Source organism: Puntigrus tetrazona, chromosome 25 (assembly GCF_018831695.1).
Source record: "Puntigrus tetrazona isolate hp1 chromosome 25, ASM1883169v1, whole genome shotgun sequence".
NCBI classification, from domain to species: Eukaryota; Metazoa; Chordata; class Actinopteri; order Cypriniformes; family Cyprinidae; genus Puntigrus; species Puntigrus tetrazona.
This window is the reverse complement of record NC_056723.1, coordinates 7,445,276-7,455,138: the sequence shown is the minus strand read 5'-3', so window position 1 is coordinate 7,455,138 and position 9,863 is coordinate 7,445,276. Positions and strand designations below refer to the sequence as shown.

General features: G+C 37.5%; 1 long non-coding RNA gene across 1 annotated transcript; it reads right to left on the bottom strand.

The window, feature by feature from the left end:
- Positions 1 to 650: 650 nt before the first annotated feature.
- LOC122331188 lies at positions 651 to 9,210 on the bottom strand. The gene is made up of 3 exons (XR_006248138.1): positions 8,896 to 9,210; positions 5,183 to 5,313; positions 651 to 995 (listed from the first exon to the last, which is right to left on the bottom strand). It is a non-coding gene; the product is annotated as an uncharacterized LOC122331188 (long non-coding RNA).
- Between the last annotated feature and the right edge of the window lie 653 nt (positions 9,211 to 9,863).

Genomic DNA, 9,863 nt, shown 5'->3' with positions numbered 1-9,863 from the left:
AAAAATAATTGGAAAAAGACAACTTAATATGACTTTTTTAAAAGGAATAAATTCAGCTAAAGACAGTACAGCAAGTACTGCCAGGTACTACATTTAATTTGGACGTATAGATTTATACTGTATTTAAAAGATTTAAATTTAATTTAAATTGATTGAAAGAATATTATGCAGCAGTTGCAGAATCACGTGTGAATCAGCTTTTCATCACAAGGATAAATTCAATTTTAAAATCTATTTTTAGGGATGAACAGTATAAAATAAAATAAAAAATAGCAAGTAGCCTATAAAGATATGATTTGAAAATACTGCATTTTATATTATGTATATACATGTTTGTTTATATATATATATATATATATATATATATATATATATATATATATATATATATATATACATATATATATATATATATATATATATATATATACACACACACAATATATATATATATATATATATATATATATATATATATATATATATATATATATATATATATACACACATTTTTAGAAGTAATACTTTCAATTTAGCAAAGATCAAATAAACCGATTAATTGTGACAGTAAAGACATTTTATTAAAATGTCACAAAAATTGATTTTCTATATCGGATGGAACAAAAAATTGGATGGAATCAGTGTTCTAAAAGAGGATAATGAAGTTTTCTCCCCTATTTTTAATCCTATGGAAAGTTTACAATAACCATTAAAAACTGAAATATTGAACAAAATTCTTTAGTGAATTCAAATGAAACCGGCTCCATTGTGAACGCCATAATCCACTCTTAATCTGGATCAGGGATTCCAGTGTGTTTTTTTAACCCCTCTCCTGAGGCAGCAGTTGCCGTTCATCCCGTGCCTTTGTGTACGTGCCGGCCTCCTTAACGTTTTAGCAGGGCTTTGACTGGTTGAACTTTGATCTGATGTCTTCATTGAGGAGAACTGCAGGTTACCCATTCAAGATGCAAATCCTTTACCAGAGCCTATAGGCACTTTGTAAAAGAGAGAGAGAGAGAGAGAAACGGGGTGAAAAAGAGAGAGTGAGTGTGTCTCGTGGGGAGGGGGAATCCTGTGTGAAGTTGAAACACTCCGCACGCCCCCCCCTCCCTCTAAACACACTCTCTCTCTCACACACACACACACACACACACACTCGCGCTCTAATCCACATTGCAATATGGATTAAGGTAGGGGATAACCTTTTCTTAACGTCCAAGAAAGAGTATGGCAAGGACAAGCCCTTGGTGGGCGGCTGGGGATCTTCTCATAATAAAGCAGTGCGGTATAAAAGCACGCTCTGTGTCAGGCGCTTGTGAATGGGCCTCAATGCAGCCCCATTCCCAGGCCTGGTGGGGAGGCTTGCCAAAGCCTACCTAGAGCCAACTAAGCGTGAGTAATCCGTCCACGCTCAATGGACGGGGTGAGCCCCATTCAGCCCTCTCAGAAGTTTAAGAGTTGATCAATTTATTATCTGTGGCGATTAGGGTACGGGCCCAATCACCTTCTTAAAGGCCGACAGTCCTGGAAGAAAAGAAAAGGGACTGTCAACGCCGAGCTCTGTGTTTCCACGGCTAGCGTCGCATAACCGAAGCCCTCTAATTGCGATACTAATGCGCTCGAAACCTCTGATTTGAAATGAACCAAGGCAGAAAACCGATTTCATGCTGTGACAGTTTATATATTGCCGTCGGTAGACAAACGGCCCATTGAATAGGAACTGTACCTTCTAATTTTGTTTCCGGGGGAGAGAAAATAATCGCTTTGTTACATAGGTAGAGAAAATTGGGCATAAAATCATTCAGCCATTTTTTTTATTCTTACAGTCTGATGCGATGTTTTTAGACGGGAATTAGACGACTGAAAAAAAGCAAATTCGAATAATTGACTGTTGTAATTACGCCGCAAAAAAGGCTTTGTGCCTTTAACGGCTTGTAATGACAACTGAGTTAACAGAACGGTTAACAGAAAAATAAACTCTACAAGTCAAACAAGCTTTGTTGGCTAAGGATCACACCCACTCCAATGGTCACAAAGGGTGCAGTGGTTTGGGACAAATCTCAAGTGCTCTTTACACACACACACACTTCTTAGCACATGGATAAACAGTTTTATTAGCTCAATTCACAATAGCCATCATCGTCTTTTTTTTTTAAAGAATGTTAAACGTCACAGTAGAAAAAAAGGGAACATTACAGTCAAAAAGAGAAGTGCGGTGATGAGGTAAACAAAGCAGGTGTAAAGGGGCGTGGCTCAATGTGATGACTAGTTCAGTAGTCAGTACACTACCTAGGGATTGAACGATGTCAACATACAATAGTTCCAGTGCACTGTGATGTTCACTTTTTAGAAATTCCAGGAACACTCACTAGATTTACTCACCAGAAACCATGTTGTGTTAAGTTAAAAAAAGAAAGTGTGCAAGTGTTTATCAAGACTTATTTTCTGTCATTACAACAAAACAATGACGATGGGTTAAACAGCTCTGAAAAAAAATATTATAATTATTAAAAATAATTAAGCTATTATCAGTGTTGTTTCAATCACATTTTATTCTTTTTCCACCACAGTTTATTTCTCTCTCTTTTTTTTTTTAGAATATATGGTCATGGAAATTCCGCAGGAAAAATTGTAATTTTTAAATGATTTTTTTTTCTTAGTATTGCATTAACTTAAAAGAGAAATAGAAAGTGAAAGAAAAAAGCAATTAGCAATTTATTAGAAACACAGTTGTTCATTGTTGTGGAAATAATGCCAAAAACCGTTTATGCTTTCAAAATACTATATAATTCATATTTTATACTTTTTAGGGAATGGGAAAAAAAACGTTTAAAAGTAATAATAAAAAAAAAAAAAACACAAACAAAAAATATACATTCATTAATTGCATTATAAAGGTACCTATATTAGAGTGCCCCTATTATGGGTTATAAAAGGTTCATATTTTGGTTTTGGGAGTCCACAACAACAGGTTAGCATGCATGCAAGGTCAAAAAACAGTTCTATTGTCTTATTATTTATTTAGGCTACTTAGCTAATCCCAAACGATTCACTCAATGATTAATTTTTCCAAATTCCTCCTTTGGGTGACGCTGAATGCGGTGCTAACTTTGTGTACAGCGTTACCAGGGAAACGCTGTACACAAAGCGGCAACATGAAAATTGGCTGATAGTCAAGTTTACCCGATCTGCGTGTGCAATGTTTCATGTCGATGTCAGCATGGGATTTGTTTTAAAAAGGACTCCGATTGATTCAGAGTCGTCAATAACTTTTTACACTCTATACTCTTAAATTTGTCTAAACCTTTGCAGGATGTTTTTGTTCACTTAGAGCTACATGAAAGGTCATTTTCAAAAATTATAGGGACACTTCAACAAATGTAATTTTTTTTCTTTTTGTTATGGAAGATCAACCCAGCGATAAAACATTGCCCAGATTTGGGGGGAAAACTCTACTGAGTCAAAGTGTTTACAGGGTCAAGGCCCTTGTTAATTCACAAATTCATCTTCATACTGATTCGTGAAATAGAGATCTATGCAGCCGAGTGAATCCATAGTTTATCAAGTGAGATATTTCCATTCTTTCTGGGCAAAGTGTTCATCAGTGTCTTGGTTCACGTGTTCATGGCCCTGTGTTTGACAGAGGTCACTGCCAACCCACAACAAGCCACCACCTCATTACCCAAACTAAATAACTTGATTCTCTCTATTAAAGTCATGTGACAAATATGTTACATATTCACATGGACGCTGCTCAAAAGTGAGGCCCCGATTACAGGCCCAGAGCGGAAAAGATTGTTTCATCGTCATTCTCACACTCAATTGACTGTCTGGTTATGTGTATGCGTGTGTGTCCTGGAGTCATTATGTGCAATTCAGGCAAGCACGTGGACGGATGTGTGTACAGAGCTTTCAATCATGTTTATGAGGGTCCGTTCGTGCTTATGCGTGTCTGTTTGACTCTAAGCGGCTGTTTCCTCTGCAGTCAATTTATCTTAATGTGAATTGAATGTGCTAACAACTCCAGCGCCATCAGACATCATTTCATATCAATCATCCTGTATCAGCCACACGGATCTACAACGGCCAGCACTCAGTACTTATGGCAACAAACAGATTTACTGTAAATTACGAAATTTATGTTTGGAAGCATAGCATAGAGGTAAGCAAATTCAATTTCGATAGCAGTCTTGCTTGCAAACCCTTTAGGCATGACTGTATTCACAAGCAGAGCCATGAGTGTGTTAATGGTTTTTAAAAATGGTTAACAGCATAAATAAATAAAGTAAATAAATTAGCAACAACATCCCCGCATAGGGCAAGCACTTTAGAAAATAACAAACTAACAAAATAACTAAATTAATACTGCTTCACAGATTAAAATAAATTATATTTATATACATATATAAACTTACCGTGGAACCCAAATAAGGCACGTGTTTTGATAAATACAACAACAACAATATCAATAATAATAATAATAATAATTAATAAATTATCCACAGCCTTACCTAGGATGTGCATTTTGGAGAATAAATAAATAAAATTTTCAAAGGTCAAAAATGTACAAAAAGTACACACATTTTAAAAACAAAATCAATAAATAAAATAATAGTAGCTATTATTATTGTTATTATTTTCGGTCAGATGACTGCACTGACCAATCAACACCCAGTGCCACAACTATCACATTTTATATTAAAGTCATTGTCATAAACCATTCCAAGCTATTAGTGTAATTTTATCCCTTTTAACGAGTTTTTGAAAATAAGTTCTCAAAGATAAAATCTGATTCAGTCTATACTTTGTAACATGTTGCCTATACTGGTCTCTCGGCCCCCTAACAGGGTACATGTGTGTGGGAAGATGTGTCAGAGCCCCTGGGACAAATCACCTTTCTAATGCAATAACAAAACAGGCCATTGTCTCGCAGATAACACCTTAAATTAGCAAAGCCACTCTTCTTAACACCAACACTTCCTGATTAGACCTGTGAGGAGCTAGGGGCCAATCAGAGGGTAGGACCATGGGGCATTCCTTTGTGACATCATTAAGGTAATGTGTGGGTAAAGGCTGATTTGGATCCCAGGGCTGGTCACTGTTGCAGATTGCCGGTTAGGAGTGTTTTTCTGTTTGGGGAGGAGAAGGTGGTGTGAGAGTGTATGTGAGGGACTGAATTCACCTGTTGCTTTGGACCCTTTGCTTGTTGATGCCTCTTGGGAAAGAAAAAAAAGTCACACTTTCAGGAAAAAAAAAAAACACATTGGTCAGGTCTAATTTGATGAAAAAGGCAATCCCCTGGGTCAGATCAATCTGTTAAGGGAAAAAAACCAAAAAAAAAACACAATTACCCATATGGTCACTTTGCAAACTCAAACATAAACATATTTTTCTCCAAGACATCTCCGCTATAGGATATTCTCCTCAGACCAGCAGGAACTTTCCAATAAAACAAGGTCAGATACACAAAATATGTCTGCAACATTCTTAACCGCCTTTAGATCCATGGAAACCTTCCCTAACCTTCGGTGTCTCTGCATTCTGCCATGCAAAGGAATGGGGGGCCTATCAAAAACAACCCAACATCCTGCATTGGATTCCCGCCCTCCCCATTTATATGGAAAACAAAGGTTTACGCCTTGACCCCACCCTCCATCAATCAAAATATTTACAATGGCCTCCCATCTGTCCACTGAACTGAAGCGGCCCGGGTGCCTCTGTTCCTCTTCCCATTAATGGAAGGCTTTTCCTGGAGAGTCGTGGGTTTGTATGACCCCCTGGCTGTGGTGAATGCTCAGGGAGGTCATTAAAACCAGCAACATCACCGAGCTGTAATGACAAGCAGAAGATGCACTTCCTCTTTAGTGGGATTCACTGACTTGGCTGGTGGCTTTCCGAAATACCAACTATGGTCGTTTAGCTCCAAAGGGCCAGATCTGGATTGAAAGGTTCAGGAAAAGGTGAAGGAGGAACAATTCTGATATGAAACTATGACAAGGTAATAATATTGCAAGACACTTGAGTGGAAGCTGAACAGTGAATAAACACCCATAAACTGAAGCTGTTTGTTTATGGGTTAATTAACTCCCAAACACAGCCAATAAAGGTGGGAGTATTTAAATATGTACAAAAATAAAATGTCATATTATGGCATATATCTTCATTAAAATGAAGCAAACACAAAAGTTACTTGCAAATCAGAATATTTAAGTCACTCTATCCATATCTATTGAATGAATTCAAATAATTTAATATTAATTTTCAAGTATATTAGAGCACAATACTTATAACGTTATCTGGAGAGTTTTCACATGCTTTTGGTAAATGTTGATACATTTGAATACATTAACAAACTCAATAGAATTCAATGTTTTTAACTAGGGAACTGAAATATTAATACACAAAATTCATGTTTCATCAAATCATTGGGTGAAAAGTCAAAAAGGTTGAGAACCACAGATTAAAATGAATGAATAAGACATCAAACACTCATTCAAACAATCATTAAGGGACAAAAATTATGACTAAAACAACATAATGTTAAACGAATGGAAAGAGTAAAAAAAGTTGCATAAAAACGACACCGTTGCATGTTCATGTCTAGCATGACAAACTGGAAATACAGCTATCGCATACATACTTCATGAAATATGATCAGTTTCACAAGAACTCATGTTTTTTTCCCCCTCCAGACCAAGCCTTTCAAAATAACAGAATCGGTTACAGTAAAATTATATTTTGATACGCTATAAATGTCTTTTCATTTGCAGCCCCAAACCCATTTCGATTCAGCCTAAAAACAAAAGGCACTGTCTGCCTCAACATCACTTTGCCCCCAGACTTGCTGATTGTTCAACTATCTGCCACTCAATGATAAAAGTGCCACCCAAAAGCATGGCTTCCCTGTTTCTCCCTCCATCCCGCCTTTGTCTCCAAAACGGTGTAATTTCAGAGATTGAAGTCCTCGCCGGTGCCTTCATTCCCCTGCTCTGACAACAATAGGACCCAAGTGCTTTCAGGAATGATGGATAAATTACTAGGTAGTAAAATATTATATCTAAGGTAGGTGATGGGTCCTTTTCTGCAGGGCTTGTCTCCATCAGTCTCATGGCACTGAAGGTAATTATAGTCTGTTGGATTGTCTCTCTCTCGGCATGGGAGAGCGCTCTGCTGTTTGTCATGAACTCATCTCGCCGAGCGATAGGACAGTAATGGTTCGAATTAACATCTGTTGCCTGGCTGGCATTGTGAAAAGCAGTGACAGCTCCACCGCTGACCTTTTCTGATTATTGACCAAAAAAAGTGAACAATTAGCTCCCCTCCCACGGTCCAATAGCTTAAATTACAATGTATATTGTACGTTTGACTGAAAGACTGTCAATGGGCTCAGATGTGTGGTTTATTGTGTCGTTTCATCATATTCATTTAGTCATTTACAGGAGGTGGTTAAAACCTGTTATTTGGCAGTGGACTGGCGGTATGGCATTGCTGGGTGTTTTTCTGAGGTCAATAATGTGGTCCAGCACATCAAAGCCTGATAAGATCATCGAAGCGGCTTACAAATATCAATAGTAGCATCCCACAAAACGTGTAGCGGTAAACGCTTATAGTGATTAATACAGGTATATGTGGCAAATAAATATCCTTGGTTTAGTATGATCTAAACTCTTATGACAGAATCATTGTGGTAAATCCAAACTTGTGTTATATCTAGACCATTCTGAACAGCCTAATTTAGACCAGCTTGGAAAAAAAGGGTTAGAACCACTTAAAAGGATAGTTCACCCTAAAAACAATTCTGTCAGTAATTACTCAACCTCATGACATTCCAAACTTATCAGAAATATCTTAATTTGGACTCTGAAGATGAGCAATGGTCTTATGAGCAACCACATTTTTCATTTTGGCTGAATTATCCCTTTAAATTCTTCAATTTCACTTCAGCTTTTTCAAGGTGACAGCCTGTTCCAAATCTCCGGACATGGAGCCACTGTGCAATCCACTACAGAAACAACCCTGACAGCCAAAGAATTACAGTAAAGTTGAGTAACGAACTGTACAGTGACCAAATATCACCAGCCTCACCCATAAACTCCAAGCTGAGTAAGGCAAAGACGAGAGATTCCACCGCTCTTCAATTTGTCCTCCCAAGGATTGTCTTTTATTGATGGCTTTCTAGGTCAGCGACCCTCCGTGCTGTTCAAAGGATATAAGAGGCACCCAGATGGGCCCTCTCAAGATGGAGCCTATTGTACCAGAGTTTCTATAGTGTCTTACAAATGAAATGCGTAGGAGCCATTAGCCCAGAGTGGATTGTTTTAGGGGGTGGGATTCCCTCTCATGGGGGGTAATGATGACAGTCTGGGCCACAGATCAGTCATCAAAACAATTGTGTTTCGGACCTTTTCTTTTGACGAGAGGCTTTCGCTCTACTTTCTCTCATTGCTCTTAACTGGGAATAAACTCCCGACTGCTTTGACAAAAAGGAGCTGAGAAGCTGCGAGTCATGAATGCAGCAATCTGTTGGTTTTACAACTCAAATATCAGCGCAAGGAACTTTTGACTGATTCGTTTTATTATAGCTATACATAGAATTGATGGTGTAGGAAAAACACGTTATTTATTTAGGATGATTAAATTTGTCAGGTCACAACTACAGCAGGTGAGGAATTTAGTGTTGTCTTAAGGGATTGGAAAGGCAGGTGTCAGCTTCCCACCTTGCTCAGACCAGCGCTGTTCAAACTCCCAGACACCTTGTGTGAATTCAGTAGATAAGCATTGGCTGACACTGACATCACCTTATTGAATTAAGCTGTTTGTGCAGGCAGCCACCAGAGCATTCGGCTTCAGCTCTGGTTCTCACCTGTTGACAGATGGGACAGACATGAGTGTTACCTTAGAGGAAATTAGACCGGGAATCCAATTTGAATGCCAGCTGTTTTCTTGCAATTGGAAAGCCCTAGTAGTTGTTGAATGGGGTCAACTTACGAGCCTAAGGAGTGAGAAATAAAGAATGAGGGAAGAAAACGGGTTAAATTAGAGAGACAAAAGACAAAAAGCTTTTGTTTTCACTAACATCTCATATTCTGAAGATTAACAAATGTCTTGAATTAGGGATGAGTAAAATTAACATTTCCCAATTAATCAATTAAATCTTAATGCTCTCCATAGCAATTCATAAAATCCTTTCTAAATTATTAATCTTTCACAATTAATAATTCAGAATTGGACCTTTTAATAAATATTTAAAAAAGACACACAAACTCAAAGATAAATGTTTAAATAAGTCTGAAATAAACTACCAGCAGTTACTGAAAAAGGTAATCATTCATTGCAACACTTTTTTTTTTTTTTTTTGTAAGTGATTCGACCATGTTTGGTTACAAAAATGCAGATATGCATAAAGAATCAACAGTTAAAAATATGGATACAGTAACTGAAAAGCATTCTAAAGTCAAGCAGCCAGAAGACATTGTAACTTACATTTAGTAATACAAAAAGATAAACAAAGAAGCTGTAATCACCACCATCAATAAAAAAAAAAAAAAATACAAATTAGAGCGTGCAACCATGGGTAACAAGTTAAATTTCGCTAAACCCCTGTCATCAAATCCAATTGTGATCGTGTTGTTTGATTATCATATCTAATTTGTAAGTTGGGCCGGTGGGACTGCGGATCTCTCTAATCCCCTTTCTCTCTCCCGCGCTTTGCTAATTTGAGTCTGTAATGTTGTATGCTTGTGTGGCAGTGATTGCTATCAGTCACATAAACCTCCTGGGAAGTCTGACTGGTGGGGCCTCATAGATTGATCTACAGAACTATCTTGCTGTATTTGCATAAGCGGTAGGCAGCTTTGATACTG